Raw genomic sequence first — 21689 nt, 5'->3', positions numbered from 1 at the left:
TAAAGCTAGCATGATTAGCATCACAATGCAACTTTTTAGTATTAAAATCATGTTCACAATCAATAAACTAATCATTTAGACAATCACTTTTATTGTCACTAGCAAGAATTTGTAACTGAACTTCTGTGAAACCATATTCAAATTGAATAATATGTTGATCCTCTTCATAACTAACAATTTCAATTGATAACCATTCCAAAATATTTTCAACGTTTTCATTATCAAGTGATGCACACCATGAAGGCTTACTATAGCAACAAATTTGATTATTCACAACTTCATATATATCTTTTCCAATTTCTTTTTCAATGCATTCTTCACTCAAAACAAGCATGCCCCCTTTTTTTTTATGAAGATGATAACTATTAGGAAGTAAACAACCATTATCACCATCACCATTAACTTCTTCAATTAGCTACTTCATGCAGGGATTTGACATGTCTGCAACATTGACATCATTCTCAATATCATGAACTTTAGTATCCTCATCATGGGAAACCAACATTTCCATTTATTCTTTATATTTACAACAATCATGAACATCATATAATCAAAGTCATTGTTGAGACTACTCAAAATCTTATGAATCATTTTCATAACTATGAATATGTGATCCCATCAATATTCGTGGCATTGAATCATATTTTTAAGACAAACACCATTTGATCATACTTATGATTGCATTCATATTCCATAGACAAACATTCACGTTCACATTCATTGCAATTAGCATCATACAAAAATTAATCAACCCTTAAAATATGTTGAGAATCCACAAGTTCATAGTGCAAAAATTTATTTTCACTGGCATCAACACTAATTTTTAATGGGAAGTCAAATATATTAGCATTGTCACCATAATCATTCATTTTACAAGCTGATTTATCACACCTAATATCTACACATTCTTTTAATTCTTCAATAAAAAAATATTCACAAGGTGTCATTTCACATGCATCTATTGTATCCTCATACCTTGTGGTTTGATCTTCACCATTGCAATACCGATCCACATATGTTCTGTTTGTATGCTGATTACAAACATCTATTTTGCTGATGCAAGAGGCAACTTCTTTTTCAAACATATTCTCATCTTATATTATGCTATCATTTTTCTCACAACAAGGAATGTTACAAGTGATTTCAACACACTAAGGTATGATCCTTCTTGCAATATTATATGCAACCCTCTCAATAGTCCCCATCCAATTACATACTTGATCATTATTGGTTCATTTCAAAGCTTCAAACCAAGAAATTGAATCTAGTATATAAATTTTCATAAACAACTCTATACACAAACTCACGAGGCCTAAAACCAACATGGATTTTCATATAAGCAACGAAAACCCTTTTAAATAATGAATATGGTGATTTATCCTTCAATTTTCTTATGTTTAATAGTGCTCCAACATACATCATGGGATCTACAATACTTATATTCTTCTCACATTCAATTTGGGGCTGATTGCAATGTACGTGACACTAGGGAGGACAAATTGCGATACCGGGAACACATTTGTTTTTTAAAATTAATTCCATCTTCTAACTCACATTTTGACTAAATACATGGTGTATTTTCAACCTTTTGAACACACTTAGACTTCTCAGGCCAATTTTCAACATTCTTTGGAGTGTTTGGAGGCCTAAGAATTAGTGAGTGATCCTCATTACCATCACCAAACTGATTTATAAAAAAATATTTTGAATTCCTCCTATGATGAAATACATTGCATGGGTAGAACACTGAACCACTCACTAACATCATCTTTCAAAGACCACACAAAAAGATTCATATCCACAACCTTTACATAGATTTGATAGTCCTCCATTGAATCACAAAGTGAATGCCTAATTGTTGATTCAAACTCCCTTCCATAGAATTTAGGCACATGCTCCCTAAGTTCACGAGGGAAATGATTTGGATAACCCTGAATGCTATTGAAATTTAGTGGGTTATATTTTTCCAAAGCTAATATACCTCGCTCTGTGGGTACATCAAGGGTTGTTCATTCTGCCCAGTTATATTTGAATCCCAACAGAGACACCGATGATACATCTTGATGTGCTTTCAAAAACATCTTATATAGGCTTTGTAGTTACTCATTCATGACTTTTTTTCCTTTTAGAACATGATACCTTAGCTATTACAATTCATAATCTGATTTCAAGTTTACTTAAGGTCTTATCACTATGAGCATATTTAAATGACAAGAATACTTAATTATGATATAATGAGTAAAATTTGTAATACAAAAACATACAAGTCTGCCTTTATTAACTCCCTTTCTCCTAGTGCTAACACTTCACCAAATAAGGGAACAAATTCATTCTTAAAACCTTTCACAAATAACCTACATATATAAAGCTTTCCTTCTTGAAGACAAAAATATGTAAAGTACCTAGAAGTATGTTGCAATTGTTGCAAATTCCCTTTGAGTGGAAACTTTGAGCACAAATTCTTCTTCACTCTTTTATTAGGTTCTTTTCACAAATAGAATCACCACCTCTCTTTATAGAGGGCTGAATTTTCAAGAAGCTAAAATCTCCCTAAAGATTACTTTCATTCTAGGGCTTCTCCAACAATAGAGTCACACATAGCTTCTTTAGATTTGTTGTAACAAAACCTCTTCTAAATTTTAAAACCTCAATACCAAAGAGTCTAGAATAAGAATTTGACAATACTTTCACTTCTTCCCCAACAAAGTTACCAATCTGTTGGTTCCCGAATCAACAAATCACTAAATCCTAGAAGTAAGCCACCTTTCCTGCTCAAATCTAGTGTAGGATTAAGCCAACAAATAGGAGATTAAACCCATATGCCCATTTCCCCTACAGTTTTGACAATACCAATGGATTCACTTAGATAACAGAAAGGGCATTGTGAAACAAATAATATTCTTGCAAAGTATGCTAAAGAAAATGAAAATTAACACAATATCAGTTTAGATCTTGGCTAATCATCAATTGTTTGCATAGAGAACACAATAAATATAAATAACTTATAAAACACAATTAAAATGATTTGTCAATTAATCTCAAGGTTAAAATTGATATCTATACATAAGCTTTCTAGACCAATGCCTTCTCAGGACTATAGAGTCAATTCATAACTAGCAAATGCATCACTCTAGCAATCAAAATCTTAACTAGTGGGTTATCAATATCATTTCCTTACAACAATACCCCTTATTATAAGATTTCTTGCAACCATATCCTTTAATCCTCTACATACTACTCACCATCCAAATGTTTTGTTCATAGCCATTTAATATTTTCCATGAAGTGAAGCAGAAAGCAAAACAAAAAACTGGAAGAAAGATTACAGAGATGAAATAAAAGACCCTCGATCAATTTTCTTTGAAGACATGGTGAATGTGCATTCAATAACATCTTAACAAAACATGAATTCCATTATGTACTCTAGTAAAGGACTTACTAGTTTAATGCTCACTTACATATCAAAATTTCATTATAAACCCTAAGTTACAACACATGTACAAAGAAGAACTTCTCTCCAACAAAATTACATTCAAGATCCTTTTAAATGATTGGAAATTACAATATAATCAGAAGATAAGAAAACCCTAAAGATTATCTGAAAAGAGACACTTGGCACTATCTTCTTGCTTGATTTGCAACATCTAGAATATTCTTCTTATGCACTCTTCTTGCCCTGCATCTACCTTTAACTTTGCAATTGAATATTTGTCTCATTCTTTCTTGCTTGTACTCCCCATGAACATATTCATCCTTTGTGAAAAACAATTTTAATGTTGCACTTTGCCTCTGAATGCTAAAACGAACCATTCCTGGGTGACAGTAATTCCATAAGCAATTAAAAATAATGCCACATCTACACATTTACCTCTATCATCAAATCCTAATAACTACTTTTACAAGGAAGGAGTAAGAGTCTTCTGTAAGTGGATTTTCAATTTTACTTTTACTGAGTGATTTTCATGAGTGGCAATGACTGCAATTTTTCCAAAATAGGCCATCACTTCAGCTCTATGCGTTAAAATAGTGAGAAGTAAGTGCACACCACCAATAAAACTCCTAGTTGCATCTCCTATGGTCAAGGGAGCTCTTAGACCAATTTTTTGAAATGAAGATAGCACATCAAAAGATAATGATATTTTCTCCTTTGACTGTTTGTAACAAATGCAGATTGAGAACTCTCATCTATTGAGAATATCTTTTTATTCTTTTGATTCAAATGTTTGAAACAATTTAGTTTCAGAGAAGCTTGTGTGCCCTCAACATTTGCATAAGGAGAAGAAAACCCTTTCATGTGTTCGTAGAAAACTTTTAGGTTTCCCTCGCCTATCAACACAAATGCAAAATACTGGAAGTGTATGTTGCAAGTTTATGGAGCACCAAAACTGCTTTGCACAAATTTTCCTTGATCATTCTTTTTTGACCTGTGCAGATGTGCAATAACCACATCAGTCAGTGCATTCATAAACTTATGAAAAATAAACTTTATAATAATAATAAAGTTTTTCCTGCGGCCAAAGTCAGATCATTCATAATTATTAATAAATGGTTCTCAAATTATTTAAAACATTAAATATTTTAAATAATCACATTTGAAACTTAGAAGAACTGGCAAATCTTTTAATTTTTCCTCATTTGCGTGAAGACTTCTGAGTTGCAAAATTTTAAACGATGAAGATAGGCTCCAAGGTAGATTGCAATAGGGATCAAACTTTGTCTTTGTCGCCAAACAAAAGGTGGATTGACACTTGAATTTTACAAAAAACTAAGGTGCCAACACATCCATCTTTTAATAAAATATTATCCATGGCTCACTAGACATTGCAGCAACAACAACTTAGAACCAAAATCTTGAAAAATAAATAAATATAAAATACATTATGTAACTATATAAAAGCTCCCATTGAAAGTGATACCGAGTTATATAGGGCATCATGACCAATATAGTAATCAAAACTCCTTCGAAACTGAACAAAGCTTCTCATGCACCATAAAATACTACTAAAACTCAAATGAACAACTATATTAGGTAATCCCAAAAACTCCTTTCTCACTTCAATTAACATACTAATGTAATAATGATCAACAATAAGGCCTACCAAAATTTACAAAATTTGCACATATGCAAGATTTGAAAGGAGAAATACATATTTAGTGCTCCAATCTCAATTAACTAAAAGATTCAACCTCACACTAGTATCATGCGGAACAAATATGATTAGGCATAACATATGGATTTTCAAGACTCAAACACCAGAATCAACGTTAGACATAATTTTTCAAACAAACGCATATAGGAGTAACCATAGATCAATAAGGAACCTCCAAGTAGCCATGCAAACTTGTAACTATCTTCATCTAAAACACCCAAAATTCAGTCGTATCTACATACCACATATTTTAGTTAACTTGTAAAACCTACAAAACCATCTTCGTAAAACTAAAATCCATTAAAAAATTTAGACATCCACATCTTACATGTCATCTAAGCAATGGAATAAGCATAGATCTACAAACCAATAGCTAAAAAATAAGAGAAACTACAAAACTAATAGAAAAAGCAAGTTGTCCAGGTACTTGTAACATATGAAAAATATTAGCTCCACAACTCATGAAGAGTTCAACAACTTATCTTCATGTTCTTTCATGTAACCAAGGGCTACAACCACAAATCTAACATAAGCACTCCAATTTTGTCCAAATAGATGTACTGTTTCTCCATGTAACAAGGAAATCATAAGTACCCATCTACTGTGAACACCTTCTCACTTGACATTACCACAAGGTAAAGGAACAAAACCACCAAATAAGAGGATACACACATATTATCAAGCAAGAGTTATAGGTTATCAAATAATAGCCAACTCCATGAAAATCCACAATCATGAGCTTACAATGCCCAACATATATCACATTGACAATATTTGAGGCTTCCAATCTCACAAATCTGCAAAATAAAGCTAACTCACAAAACATTCATTGCATCCCCAAAGGCCTCCAATAACCTTTAATTCCTTATAATATATTCCTTCAAGCTTTTTAAGCTAAGAAATAGAAAATAGAGAAATACCCTGAACCAATTATCCTTTAGCTTTGATACCACATGCTGAGAAATATACAGGCTCAATACCAAAGGTTGTAAAATTTAATCTCTATCCACATAATCAATCAAAGGATGAGATACAAGGCTTGAAGTACTCCAACATGAAAATTTGAAGCTAATATGAAAATATGAAATTAAGTTGCCTTAATGTGAAATAAACATGCTTAGATCCTTCTTCTTTATGATGCCAACACTCAACCTATATATCATGCTTATTAACACCACCTTATGTGAACATATAATAATAATAAATAATGAATAACATTACCATAAGATAGAAACAAAGAGACACAAATCAACAACATACAATCATCACATAACATAGGATTTACATGGAGAATACCTTGCACAATAAAACTATCTAGAAGAGTGACCAAGTATGAATTATCAACAAATAAATGTGATTACAATGCATTCACTTCCATTCTCCTATTTGCCTCCAATAAAATGTGTGTAGTGCCAAATTTTACTCCTTTAATTATGAGTCCAATTTCACACTCTCCCTATCATTTATTTTAATTTTCCCATTCCTCTAAGTTTCTTTGTACCTATTCTTTCCTTGAATTAATCCTCAATTCAAGAATATGAGTCTTATTTTACTTTAAAACTTCACCACATTCCGCTTTAGACCCTTATTTTAAGTATGCCCTTTCTTCTATATCATTTTAAGTCTATATGGGGTCCTATCTCATTTTAAAGTTCAAAGCACTTTTTCCCCCACTTAAATATCGTCATTTCTCATACAAATTACAAATTCAATATCAGGGCCCCAATATCTTGCATCCCTTAAAATTTGGGCCTATTTTCTCAAGACTATGTGGCTTCACCACATAGTTCAATGCTTTTTGGCTAAATTTTTGAAAGGATAATGTGTTAGCCTTTACATTTCTAGATCTATTCTCAAAGTTGGGATATGACCATTTTAAGTCACCCAAAAAGTGAATTTACCTTGAGAACCCTATATAAGACATCACTTCCTAATTCATTTCATCGTATCTCATTCTTACCTTTCAAGGGAAAATATTATTCATCAAGAGTAGATTTGATTTTAAGGAGCAACAAGCTATAGCAACTCATCTTCAATTATGTTTTCATGATGGGTTTTATGATAATTTATTATGTTATTATATCAACACATGTCTAGGATATATCCTAAGAGCATTGCATCATCAATATTGTGCTCTCACACAATGAGTTACCTCCTTTAGAAATTCAAAATCAATATTATTCCCTCATGTTTGTTGTGCTCATCAATAGTATTTCCATAAGACACACTCTAGTTGATAATGGACTAGGTCTTAATGTTTGTATCACTAAATTGTTGCATAAAATCAATGTGGATGCTTCTCTTATTCAATATAAATCTATCCCTACTTGTGGCTTTGATAATATTGGTAAGAAGGCATTAGATATAATTACATTTTCTATTAAAGCAGGTCGTATGATTCTACCAAGGCTTATTTATGTCATGCCCTATACTCCCACATACAACCTTCTTCTAGGTAGACCTTTGATTCATGCTATGAAAGTAGTCCCTTCTACTCTTCATAACAATCTCAAGTTTATCTACAAAAACAAGATGTATACCTTATAGGGTGATAAGAATTTATAGAGTTGTTTGTTAATGGAAACAAGATCTCAATCTCCTTCAATTTCTTCAATTCTTTCTCCAATACAAACAAATGCACCATATCCTACTAGAGATACTCCTCCACTTGGAGAGGTACTCTTAGAGGATAATTGGGGGTCATTAGACTTTACACCCCCCTTTTGTGGAGAATATAAAGTCTATGAATTCAAGACTCAAGCCTTGAAGGAGCCTAATGTGCCATTTGTTCAATCCATTCCAACTTCTTCTAACACATGTCTTGATGATGATTGGGGCTCTTTAGATTTTAACCAAATTGAAACTAAGAGTGAGTCTTTTGATATGCTAATGACAATGAAAGGAGGGTGATAGATCTCAACATACGAAGAGATGGTTAACTCCAACACATTCAAACTAAGATACCCAAGCCTGATTGTACTTCATTACTTAAATTGTATAGATTATAAACATTTCAATGGATGACAAATAATTTCCATATAGACAAAAGATATCACTAATTTAACATATGAAAAATTAGCAACGCTAACTTGGAAGTACATCTAGAACATCCGAGCTAAATGCGTTCTTTATTATCTTCATGAAAATATACAATCTCAAGAAGAGCATTCTTACAATGTGTATTTACGCAAAAGTCATCAAAGTGTCTCTCTAGAAATAATTTCTCTAGTGTTTTCCCCTTTGTCTGAGTCCCTTTACAAATGAAATAGACTTGTATTTATAGGCTTTAGAGGACAACTACTTTGTAACCACTTAGAATGACAAACTTAGGTGCTCACTTAGGATAACTACCCTAGGTACCCAATTAGAATAACTACCTAATTGACCACTTATAATAACTACCTTTAAGGGACAAGTTAGGATTTACCTAACTTTTACAAAAATAAAGCCCAAAATCTAACTTTAGTTACAATGAATGACATAAGTCACTTTTACAAAAAGATAATTTCGGACTTGTAACTTTGATGAAAACCAAGTTGTGAGTTATGCTGCTTGATACTTCTCCATCTTCATCTACTTCATTTGAACCTATAATCATTTCACCATCTAGTTGATAGCTTGGTATCTTGATTGTTGACATAGAGAGGTAGTCATTCACCTTTCAAGAACACACATCTCAACTTCATTAGCTCAACTTTGTTTTCTTTCCATGGATTCATAGTATTCCCAAGTGTTTGAAAAAGTTTGTCTTGTCTATCTCTTTTACCTCCATTTGTTCTTTGCAATGACAATTCTTGTCTTTCATGAATATACCATTCTTTTGAATAGGTGGAGGTTTGTATGATGCATGATAAATTGTCACACACTCATCTTTGTTGGCATCTTTGTGAAATATCTTATGAGTATTCTCAATAATGCCCATATTCTTCTCTGGACCATTTTCTTCATCCTATATTGGTAGGGGTCACACAATGTAGAAGTGATATCTTTATGATCAATAATTATTGGGTCTCCCTATTAACATCTTGAGGAATCATTTGTTCACCAATGACATTTGGGGAGATTCATTTCAACTTTATTTGTAAGTAATCCATCTACTAATAGTATTGGTGGCTGAAATAATACAATTAAATACATCAAGGACTGAGTTTATTTCAAAGAGCATTTCTTCTATTTCATGTAGCTTCCATCCTTTACTGTAGTTATTCATGATTGCGCTCCAAGTGATTAGATCTAGTTTGATATCTCCTCCATTAATTTCCAAACACAACCCAACATTTTCTTATAGGCTGCCAATATTTGAATAATGTGTATTCTATGAAATTTCAATCATGATAACAATCCCAAATTCTCATTTTCCATCTATTAACAATGGCTGAGCATTTTCCAAAGCGTTGAAAAGGTCATTCTTCCCATATCAGAATGCCATGAACATATCTTTTGTGAGTAGGTTTTGGACGAGAAATCACACAATTTGCATACATGTCTACACTGGTATTATATGGTATTATAGACAACAATGTCTAATAAAAAAAACCTCAATTCTGTTATGCTTTGATGGTGCTCCTTATATAGCCCAAGTATATTTCATTTTCTTAAAGTTTTTAAACTGTTTCAATAAATCCATTACATGCATATACGATTGTGATATTTGGCGGAAATCTGCCTTCTTTATTTGATATGCAGAGGCTAAGTCAGTTTTAACTGGTTGCACTTATATTTCTCTGCGTAGGCATTAGCATTTTTAAATTTATGACTCGGCAAAATAAGTTACGCCTTTACTTGGTCTTTCGCATCGTTGTTTTGAGAATGAATGCCAACTTCATCCGCATTTTGATTGTTTTGGGCAACTGCATGAAGTGAGCGATGGGTGCATCTTCATCGGTGGTTGGAGCCTTATCAGCAATTTGGTTTACTCGGGCAACAAAAATTAAAGGCCGATATCCACATTTTGAAAACTTAAACAAATTAATTAAATGGTTGATGGAGAGGATCTAGTAGTTGAGCATCTTAACTTTGTGCTTTTCAAAATCTTACATGAAAATTTCAAATCACTCCAATTTTTTATAGGAGTTTACTTGGCAAGTCCCTTGCTTATAACTAAGGTTTCAATGCCACATCATCAAATATGATGCCACATTAGCATGCTTCTTGCCAAGGTGTCCAAAACAGCCCCAAAAAAGGTGAGAGCAATAGTTGTGCATAGGGGTCCCCATACTTGTACAACTGATGTGGCATCAAATAATTGGTTGCTTTTTACAATTAAGGGTACTATAGACGTCTAAAAATGGTCAACGCTTGCGGAGTCATACTTTAACATTTGCGCATTGCCTTATTTTAGGGTTCTTGCGTCGCATTAACATTTCTTCTATGTTGCGCACTTGGTCTTTATCATTTGCGATCATCGAGTCCTTCTTCTGCATTCCTCATTTTTCTCACTTTTGAATTAGGTCTTGTCGATAGCAATCTTCAGTCATGATTTTGGTCGATCTTTGTCCTTGTCAATCTCGTCATTTTGCGATCAATTCGTCATCGATCCTTGTCCTTGTCAATCTTGTCATTTTGCGATCGATTCGTCATCGATCCTTGTCCTTTTCAATCATGTCAATTTGGATCGATTAGTCATTTTTCCTCGTCAATTGGCGCCTATCAATTTGATCTCCTTGTCAATCTTGGTCAATTTGTCATTGATTTTTGTCAACCAATCTCAATCATTTATCAACATTGGTCCTTTGCCAATCAAAATCATGATCAAACCTACATTAATTTCTAGGGTTTTATGATTTGTTCATTTAATCCTTTTTCTTCTTCTTTGTGGGTTAAATAAATCTATTTATTTAGTCCTAGGTCTCTTTTCATGAATTAATTAATGGATGAAAACCTATTAATTAATTCACCTAATTTCTATTTCATCTTTTTCCTCAATTTTCTAATTTGCTAATTTCTCCTAATTCCTAATTTCTATTTCTCCTATTTTCTTTAATTTTTCTAATATTTCCCCTAATTTCATTCCTTCATTTTCTCCTATGTTTATGCTTCCACTTGCCATAATTTGTCATGCATTTTGCATAGCAACTTGTCATAATTTGTCATACTCCTTACATAGCAAATTGTCATTTGTCATAATTTTGCCATTCTTGATTTGAATTTCCTTTCAAATCTCTTCATGCTAATCTTGTCCTCTCTCCAATTTGTCTATAAATTGGATGATTTTCTTCAATGAAAGAGGAATGAATCACATTTTCAGAATCAATCACATTTTCAATCAATCAACCATGCTTCTAGTATCCTTATGTTGCCATTTTTCTAGTCATCTTGCTTTCATACTATGCTTTTGCACTTGTAGGTGAGATCCACAAACACAATAATTTGAAGGAGAAAGAAGAACAATGGAGGAACAATGAAGGAGATACATGCTTTGGTTTGCATTTTATTTTAGTATTTCATCTTCATGCCTTTATTGATTGTATTAGGATTTCTTATCATTGCAATCTAGTTTTTTTGTGGTTGAGCTAGTTTACTATTGCTTTGATGCATCCCATTTTCCTAGTTATAGGTACATTTCATTCAATTGTGGGTATTAAAGTCACAACTATTGGTGCAATGTTGTCAAAAAAATTGGATATTAAATCAACAAGTATCGGTATTAAATCAACAACAACTATGACAACAATTGGAACACGCTCAACTATTGAGTCCTCTCCCTTGGTCATGTCTTCAAAATGCTTAACCTAACTTCCGAAATGATCGATGCATAATGTTTATGTCGGCTTTAAGGTGGTAGCTTTTAACACTATATCAAGCAATTAGTTTTCCTTTTGTTTGCATGTTAACACTCACAATTATCCCTTTCGCCAATGCATTGTTGATAACTTTGTGCACTTGCTAAATGAGAAAATAGGTGTAACTTTTGCTCAAATCAATGCCTTTCTGCAAAACTTGTGAGACTGTAGATAGTACTGTTATAACCAAAATCAAAAAATACAATTCCCTTGAAATTGAATGAAACCTTCATTCTAATTGCTCTTGTACATCCATTGATAAAAAAATGAAGTTATAATATCTCATCAATCAAGAGCCATTTTGAGCTAAAAATTCACCACTTTAGGTAAAATGCTATCAAGATAGCAAGAGAGCTAAAACAAAAGCTCAAAATTTTGAAAGTTTAAAATTGGGTCTAACACTAGCAAACTAAGGTTTTTCTTTGTAATCTTTCTTTTTTGGGTATGTGCAGGATCATGGTGTACCAAAATAGGCCCTTAAGTGGCAATGAAATTTGAGAAAATTAGAGTAATGCAACTTGACATGAAAAGCTGAATAAGTAGTGAACATTATTTTTAAAATATGTAAGAAAAGAATATATAGAAAATTGAATGTAGTTTCTAAGATACTAGTTGTTTTTTGGAAAGAAAAAATCCTATTTGATGAAAATTTCAAATTTCAATGCAGTGGTACTAAAATTTCAAGAAAAAATAAGAAGTACACGTATGTCTAACCACCCTAATCACAATCATATCATAATATTTTTTTATAATATTTATAATATAAGTATTAGACTCATGTCCGGATGTGACACATATTTTATTTTATTTTATTATAAAGTAGATAATTATTTATGATTTTTTTACTACAGCTTTTCAGAAATTCAGAAACTCCTATGTCTGACCACCTTAACTTGGTCAAAACATTATGAATGTTTTTTTTTAAATTTTTTTTGTGATAGTAGACGAAGCATAGGATGTGATGCATGTTTCAGATTCAAAAAATGTTATACCGTTTGAAAGTTATGAGTGTTTTTCAATCAGTATATCAATCAAGACTATTGTCAGAATTTAATTAGAAAATAAATAATAATTATTTATTAAAGTCAAAATAAGACAAGCCTTATATTGTTGGAAAGATGGGAACATCCTTAAAAAACCCTTTTTGTTTTATCAATTTTGGCTACAAAAAAAGTCGTCAGCCACCAGTGTAAAGTTTGAAAAATCAAGGAATACTGAAAAACACGTTTTTTCAGTTGCCTTTCCAGGCTTGTCACTTCCAAGCCAAATACCAAAGCATTCCCGAGCCGAAATTTGAAATTTTAAAATTAAAAATTTGATAACAAAAATCGTATATCCGATTTTAATCAGTAAATTCTCTAACTAGATTTGTTTATTAATATATTAATTTATAAATAAATTAGTATATGATATTAAGGAGAGGAAGAGGGAGAGGGGGGAGTGGGGGGAGAGAGAGAGAGAGAGAGAGAGAGAGAGAGAGAGATGGGGAGGGGGAAGGGAGAGATGGGTAGGGAGAGAGAGAGAGAGAGAGAGAGAGAGAGAGGGGGGGGGGGGGAGAGAGAGAGATTAAGACACCATAGGACCCAAAGTGACCTAATATGGTGTCATAACGGGTCGTATGGCATCCTAAGGGGTCATAAGGGTTCATGGGACACCATATGACCCCTTCAAACACCAAATTGTGTGTTATGGGTCATATGTTGTCCTAAGGGGTCGTAAGACACCATATGACCCAAAGCGACCCAATATGGTGTCATTAGGGGTTTAATGGTGTCCTAAGGGATCATATGACACAATATGACCCGCTAGAACATAATATGACCCATAACAACCAAATATGGTGTCTTAAGGGGTCATATGGTGTCCTAAGGGGTCGTAGGACACCATATGACCCCTTAGGACATCATATGACCCAAAGCGACCCAATATGGTGTCATAACGAGTCGTATGGTGTCCCAAGACACCATATGACCCCTATGGATACCATAGGACCCCTTAAGACACCAAATCATGTCGTTAGGGGTCATATGGTGTCCTAAGGGGTCATATGGTGTCCCATGGACCTTTATGACCTCTTAGGACACCATATGATCCCTAATGACACCATATTGGGTCGCTTTGGGTCATAATGTGTCCTAAGGGGTAATATTGTGTCCTACGACCCGTTAGGACACCATATGACCCCTAACAACATGATTTGGTTTCTTAAGGGGTCCTATGGTGTCATTAGGGGTCATATGGTGTCTTGGGACACCATATGACCCCTAATGACACCATATTGGGTTGCTTTGGGTCATATTGTGTCCTATGACCCCTTAGGACACAATATGACCCAAAGCGACCCAATATGGTGTCATTAGGGGTCATATGGTGTTCTAAGAGGTCATAAGGGTTCATGGGATACCATATAACCCCTTAGGACACCATATGACCCCTAACAACACAATTTGGTATCTTAAGGGGTCCTATGGTGTCCCAAGACACCATATGACTCCTATGGACACCATATGACCCCTAACGACACCATAGGACCCCTTAAGATACCAAATCATGTCATTAGGGGCCATATGGTGTCCTAAGGGGTCGTAGGACACAATATGACCCCTTAGGACACAATATGACCCAAAGCGACCCAATATGGTGTCATTAGGAGTCATATGGTGTCCCAAGACATCATATAACTCCTATAGACACCATATGACCCCTAACGACACCATAGGACCCCTTAAGACACCAAATCATGTCGTCAGGGGTCATATGGTGTCTCAAGGGGTCATATGGTGTCCCATGAACCCTTATGACCTCTTACGACACCATATGACCCCTAATGACACCATATTGGGTCGCTTTGGGTCATATTGTGTACTAAGGGGTCATATTGTGTCCTACGACCCCTTAGGACACCATATGACCCCTAACGACATGATTTGGTGTCTTAAGGGGTCCTTTGGTGTGGTTAAGGGTCATATGATGTGCGTAGGGGTTCATGGGACACCATATAACCCCTTAGGACACCATATGACCCCTAACGACACAATTTGGTGTCTTAAGGGGTCCTATGGTGTCCCAAGACACCATATGACCCCTATGGACACCATATGACCCCTAATGACACCATAGGACCCCTTAAGAAACCAAATCATGTCGTTAGGGGTCATATTGTGTCTTAAGACCCCTTAGGACACCATATGACCCCTAACGACATAATTTGGTGTCTTAAGGGGTCCTATGGTGTCCCAAGACACCATATGACCCCTAACGACACCATAGGACCCCTTAAGACACCAAATCATGTTGTTAGGGGTCATATGGTGTCCTAAAGGGTCATAGGACACAATATGACCCCTTAGGACACAATATGACCCAAAGCGACCCAATATGGTGTCATTAGGGGTCATATGGTGTCCCAAGACATCATTTGACCCCTAACGACACCATAGGACCCCTTAAGACACCAAATCGTGTCGTTAGGGGTCATATGGTGTCCCATGAACCCTTATGACCTCTTAGGACACCATATGACCCCTAATTACACCATATTGGGTTGCTTTGGGTCATATTGTGTCCTAAGGGGTCATATTGTGTCCTACGACCCCTTAGGACACCATATGACCCCTAATGAAATGATTTGGTGTCTTATGGTGTCGTTAGGGGTCATATGGTATCCATAGGGGTTCATGGGACACCATATAACCCCTTAGGACACCATATGACCCCTAACAACACAATTTGGTGTCTTAAGGGGTCTTATGGTGTCCCAAGACACCATATGACCCCTATGGACACCATATGACCCCTAACGACACCATAGGACCCCTTAAGACACCAAATCATGTCGTTAGGGGTCATATTGTGTCTTACGACCCCTTAGGACACCATATGAACCCCAATGACACAATTTGGTGTCTTAAGGGGTCCTATGGTGTCCCAAGACACCATATGACCCCTATGGACACCATATGACCCTTAACGACACCATAGGACCCCTAACGACACCAAATCATGTCGTTAGGGGTCATATGGTGTCCTAAGGGGTCGTAGGACACAATATGACCCCTTAGGACACAATATGACCCAAAGCGACCCAATATGGTGTCATTAGGGGTCATATGGTGTCCCAAGACATCATATGACCCTTATGGACACCATAAGACCCCTGACGACACCATAGGACCCCTTAAGACACCAAATCATGTCGTTAGGGGTCATATGGTGTCCTAAGGGGTCATATGGTCTCCCATGAACCCTTATGACCTCTTAGGACACCATATGAACCCCAATGACACCATATTGGGTCGCTTTGGGTCATATGGTGTCTTACAACCCCTTAGGACAACAGATGACCTATAATGACATAATTTGGTGTCTTTAGGGGTCATATGGTGTCCTAGGACACCATATGACGCCTATGGACACCATATGACCCCTAATGACACAATATGGTGTCATAAGGGGTCGTATGTTGTCCTTAGGGGTCATATGGTGTCCTAAGAGGTCATAAGGGTTATGGGACACCATATTACCCTCTCCCCCCCCCCCTCTCTCTCTCTCTCTCTCTCTCTCTCTCTCTCTCTCTCTCTCTCCTCGTCTCCCTCCCTCTCTCTCTCTCTCTCTAAAATATGACTAATAAAATCCAATATCCGATTTAATCGGATATCGGATTTTTGCCATGTGGTAGTTTAGCAAATAAATGGCGGCAACGGGAAAATTTTTGGGGACCACAAATTTTTGTACTAAAATCGGATATCCGATTTTAGTACCAAAAAAAAGAAAAAAAGGGTTTGTGGGCCATTTTGTAGATTCCAACGGCCCACAGTCTGCATATTCTGTTTTCTATCAAGGATCACGGGTTTTCAGACAGCTAGAGACAAATTTGTGCTTTTGGGAGATTCTTAAAGTGAAAACTTACATTGTCAATCACGAAGGAGCATATGGGTGGAGGGAAATTGGGAGTAGTAGTCGTCGGAAGTCTAAACGCAAAAGAAAAATTTCAAATGACCAAATTGAAGTGTATAGAGAAAGAGATAGAGAATGTCATAGGAGGAGAAGGCAAGGTATGTTAAATATTGCTAATGTTACTTCAACTGAAGAGGAAATTTTATTTGAAAATGTGCCACAAGTTATTGAAAATGAAAATGTAGATTTTGAAAGTGAAAATATTGAAAATGTTGAAAGTGATAATGAAAATGCTCAACATTTGGAAAATTTTGACATAGGAGGTGAAAATGTGAAAACTTTAACATTGAAGGTGGAATTGCTCAACCAAGTGAACCATATGTAACACCTAATTACTTTAGAAATGAAGACCCTCTCATGGATGAAAGACAAATTCCAAATCCAAGACCTTCAAGAACCCCAAAATGGTTATTTGAAATCGATGAGAACATTATTGTGAATCTTGAAGGCAAGAGGTCAACAAGAACTGTTCGGTTGTGGGATACACAACTTTTCAACTAAAATTTTAGCAATAAGACATTGACTGAGCAATGCCAACTCTTTGTTCAATTGCTAAAGATAAGGCCATTGATAAACAAATTGAAGATTCATATGAACAAGAAGATGGAGAGAAATTCTATTATTGCAAAAAATCTATTTGATGCTCTCAATTCTATTGGAAAGAATACCAAAGAAATAAATAAGAGAGTCGCTCGAAGAGTGATTACAACCTCCTTAGTAAGACATCAATTGAGGAAGGCTCGTCAAATGAGACAAACTTGTGTTGATTTTAACATAAACCGTAAAACTTTGGATAGAGCACTTGCACGAAGACAAAGACTTGATGATCCACTTCAACAAGATACATGGGCTTTTGGTGGGAGGCTTCCACGTGTTGATAGAAAGTTGACTGACAATGTGAAGGAGGAGATTCAACAATTTTGGCACTCTAATTCTAGAGTGTCACCCAATGTAAAGGACGTTTTGAAATTAATAATCGACAACCGAGACCGCACAGCACATCCCAAACATTTCTTGGAATCAAACCAAACAATGTTGTACAAAAGATTTTGTGAAGTACATCCAACTTTGAAAATATCACAAAGGGCCTTTGAATCTTTGAAACCATTTTATTGTGTTCCTCTTAAGATTCATAATACTTGTTGTTGTAAGTACCATGTGGAGTTTTCCATGTACCATGAACTTTTATATCATATTCGTTCTACGATGCATACTAATGAGATGTTGCAGGAGTGTGGTGCAATGCTATTTCCGAGATCATCAAGAGACTTGCAAGATCTATTTTTATGCCCTAGAGATGATGGCTTTTATTTCTATAGAAATGATTGTTTGAATGACAAGTGCTCAGAATGTGGTGGGTTGTCAAAGTTTGTTTCATGTTTTCATGAGGGCAGCGAACATGAGTTTGGAAAGAATTATGTTGAGAAAAAAAGATATGAGATAGTGAAATATACTTTGAAGAGTGGAGGTGAAGGTTCTAGATGCGAATTAGTCTCAAGAGAAGTGAGTATTGCTGATTTTATTTTGGATTTTAAGGAAAATATTTTCTACAAGTATGCAAGGCACACCCATTGGTCTTAATGGTTGGATCAACAATTCAGAATGTGTAAGAACTCTTTCCGGATTGGAACTATTCTATCAGTGGTTGATTTTACAGAGAACTATACATTTCAACCATAGAATGAGCTACCGTCTCAGTACTACAATTCAGTCCAGATTACTATTTTTGTTCACATTACATATATACATGCTCCTGATAGTATAGAAGAGGACAGGAAGATAATCAGGGAGTATCATTTTTATATGAGTGATGATAGATCACACTCCTCCGAGTATGTACAACATTCTTTCGAGATTTTTTTGAGTTCTTGCACGAGAAAGATATTGCAATTGAATGACATATAGTATGGTCAGATAACTGTACGGGTCAATTCAAGAATGCCCGTATGTTTTATTGGTTGAGTAGAATGCATGTGGAGAGGACCTCATATTTGGTGTTTTTTTGACGCAAGGCATGGGAAGGGAGAGCATGATGGAGCAGGTGCATGTTTGAAGAGAGCTCTAGTTAAGGAGCGATTGAGGATTTCAGGTGAAAATTTCTCTGATGCACGTTCTATTATTGATTGGTGTAGTTCAACATTGTCACATGGAGGTACTCTTGATTCAGCAGTGAGCAGATTCTTTTGGTTGGTTGAGGAGGGAATAGTGGGAGATAGATTGGATTGTCAAACAATTAAAGATTCTTCAAAGATGCATTCATTTCTCAGCTCAGATGCAAGTACATGGACCATTTGGACATGAGCGTTGGCTTGTTTTTGTCAGAGTTGTGTTCGGTGTGATTGGGATCAGTGCAAGTCAAGTGAGTGGGTTGATACGTGGGTTCCCTAGTATCTAACTCCTTTATCTCAAACAATATCCTTGTCAAACGATGACATGGAAAGTTCACTTGAGTATGATCGTCTATCAAATCTTGTATAGCCAGGACATGTTTTTGTAGTTGTTGCACCGCAAGGGAATGAAGAGAGATCAGAATATTGGTTGGCACGATGTGTATAGGGAAAACAAAAGCTAACACAACCAGTGACAAATGATGATGGGTTCACATATCCTACAGGTTCAGTTGTTGTTGTGGGAACTTGGTTGTGAACATACATGATTAGAAAGAATGGCATACCTGCATTTGAATACTATGAGAGACACAAAACCATTATAATGTATTCACACCTTATTATAGCTAGAAATGTCAATTTGTTGAAGCATCAAGCAAAACCGAAGACCAAAGAGCTATGGGCAGTGACCACTGTTGATCATGAAGCAATACTGGATACTCTTAAACAAAGAGATGACCCTTCAGGCACACTTGAGTAGTAGGTCTTTAATGGTGCCTTATTTTTTATCATGCATTTCATTTCAAACAATGATCATTAAACCTTAATGATCAAGTTTGTTACGTGTATATTAAGGATGTGTTGAAAATGAAGGTCTATTGATGAACGTTTTTTTTTGGCAACACGGTTTTTGCATGCACATAGCGGGTACACGATATAATCGGAAGGGACGTATTTTGCAACATGACTTATTATCATGTATTTGATGAGCTTTACAATTTTTGTTATTAGAGAACACTATCTGACAATTTTTGATGATATAATTATCGCAAAACCTTTATGCTCATGTAGGTATTTTTTGATGATATACAATAGTACATCACATTAAGATTTTTGATGATATATAGGTTCATGCTAGATCATTCGCCGTTGACTGGTAAGTTTCATAATTATACAATCTTGTGCATCTTAAAAATGTTTAAAATGATCTATTTATAATTTGCCAAACTAATTTGTATTAAGTGTTATAATTTGTTTCTTGTAGCACATTCATTCCGCATAAAAAGGTTACTTATTTTGGTCTTTATTTATATGCAGGCATTTGAATCTTGGTGATGGTACATATTCTTTTGTGCATTAATGAGATAAAATTTTGTGCATAAACATTAAGTCAAGTGAATGTATTGCTATTTAGAAATGACTATATCTACCATCATCTTCAACCATGAAGAGAAATGCAGTGAGAAGGGCTTTAATCAACATGTGTCTTTCTTCAAAGTTATGCTTGTATACTTTGTAGAGAAACTGGTAAGTTTCGTAATTATGCAATCTTGTGCATCTTAAAAATGTTTGAAATGATCTATTTATAATTTGCCAAACTAATTTGTATTAACTATTATAATTTGTTTCTTGTAGCACATTCATTCCGCATAAAAAGTTTACTTATTTTGGTCTTCATTTATATGCAGGCATTGCTGTATGTAAGCTTTTCTCTTAGGACATGAGGATGTCTGATGTAGATGAAGTGGGATGTTGTAATTGTATATGGATGTGAATTGATGTAACATTGTTATGATGATATACAATGTCCATGAGCAAATTGGTTTAGTTATATTGATGATAATGTCCATGTATCTATACATGAGTACATTGGTGTAGTTGTATTGATAATGAAAAAAAAATCATGTTTGCATATCCCTTCATGGATGTCACATGCAAGTATAATGGTAATTATGTGTATACAATACATGGAAATATTCATGATCATTATGTGTCTACAGTGTAATGCTTGTTTATATATAATTTTAGCACTTAGGGCGCTTAAGGGACGATGCCGGTAGGGTATGACCCCGAACGTTTGATCGAGTGGGGGGGCAAAATAGGAGCATGCGTAGGGTAATAATGCCTAATTGGACATGTCAGAGCTGATAGTTCATCATCGCGACGAGCAGAACGAGAAATCGACCATGCGACAACATTCGATTGAGTGAGACTGACGATTTTTTTGCCAACAGAAAAATTTCTGCCCTAATAAAACCGTAGGGAAACTTGAAAAACTGAGATAGGCTTTTGTAGGGACCCCTCTTGTGGCCCCATAGGTTCAAATGGATCCTTCGTAGGTGCCACAAATTCTGAGTTAGGGCCTGTCAAAGTTTGACAATTTTGAGCACTTAGGGTGCTCAAGGGACAATGCCGGTAGGGTATGACCACGAGCGTTCGATCGAGTGGGGGGGGGGGGGGGGAAATAGGAGCATGCGTAGGGTAATAATACCTAACTAGACATGTAAGAGCTGACGGTTCGTCATCGCGACGAGCAGAATGAGAAATCGGCCACGCGACAACATTCCATTAAGTGAGACTAACGATTTTTTTGCCAACAGAAAAATTGCTTCCCTAATAAAACCTTAGGGAAACTTGAAAAACCGAGATATACTTTTGTAGGGACCCCTCTTGTGGCCATGTAGGTTCAAACA

The sequence above is a fragment of the Cryptomeria japonica genome, chromosome 9 (genome assembly GCF_030272615.1).
Source record: "Cryptomeria japonica chromosome 9, Sugi_1.0, whole genome shotgun sequence".
NCBI lineage: Eukaryota > Viridiplantae > Streptophyta > Pinopsida > Cupressales > Cupressaceae > Cryptomeria > Cryptomeria japonica.
This window is presented reverse-complemented; position numbering follows the sequence as displayed.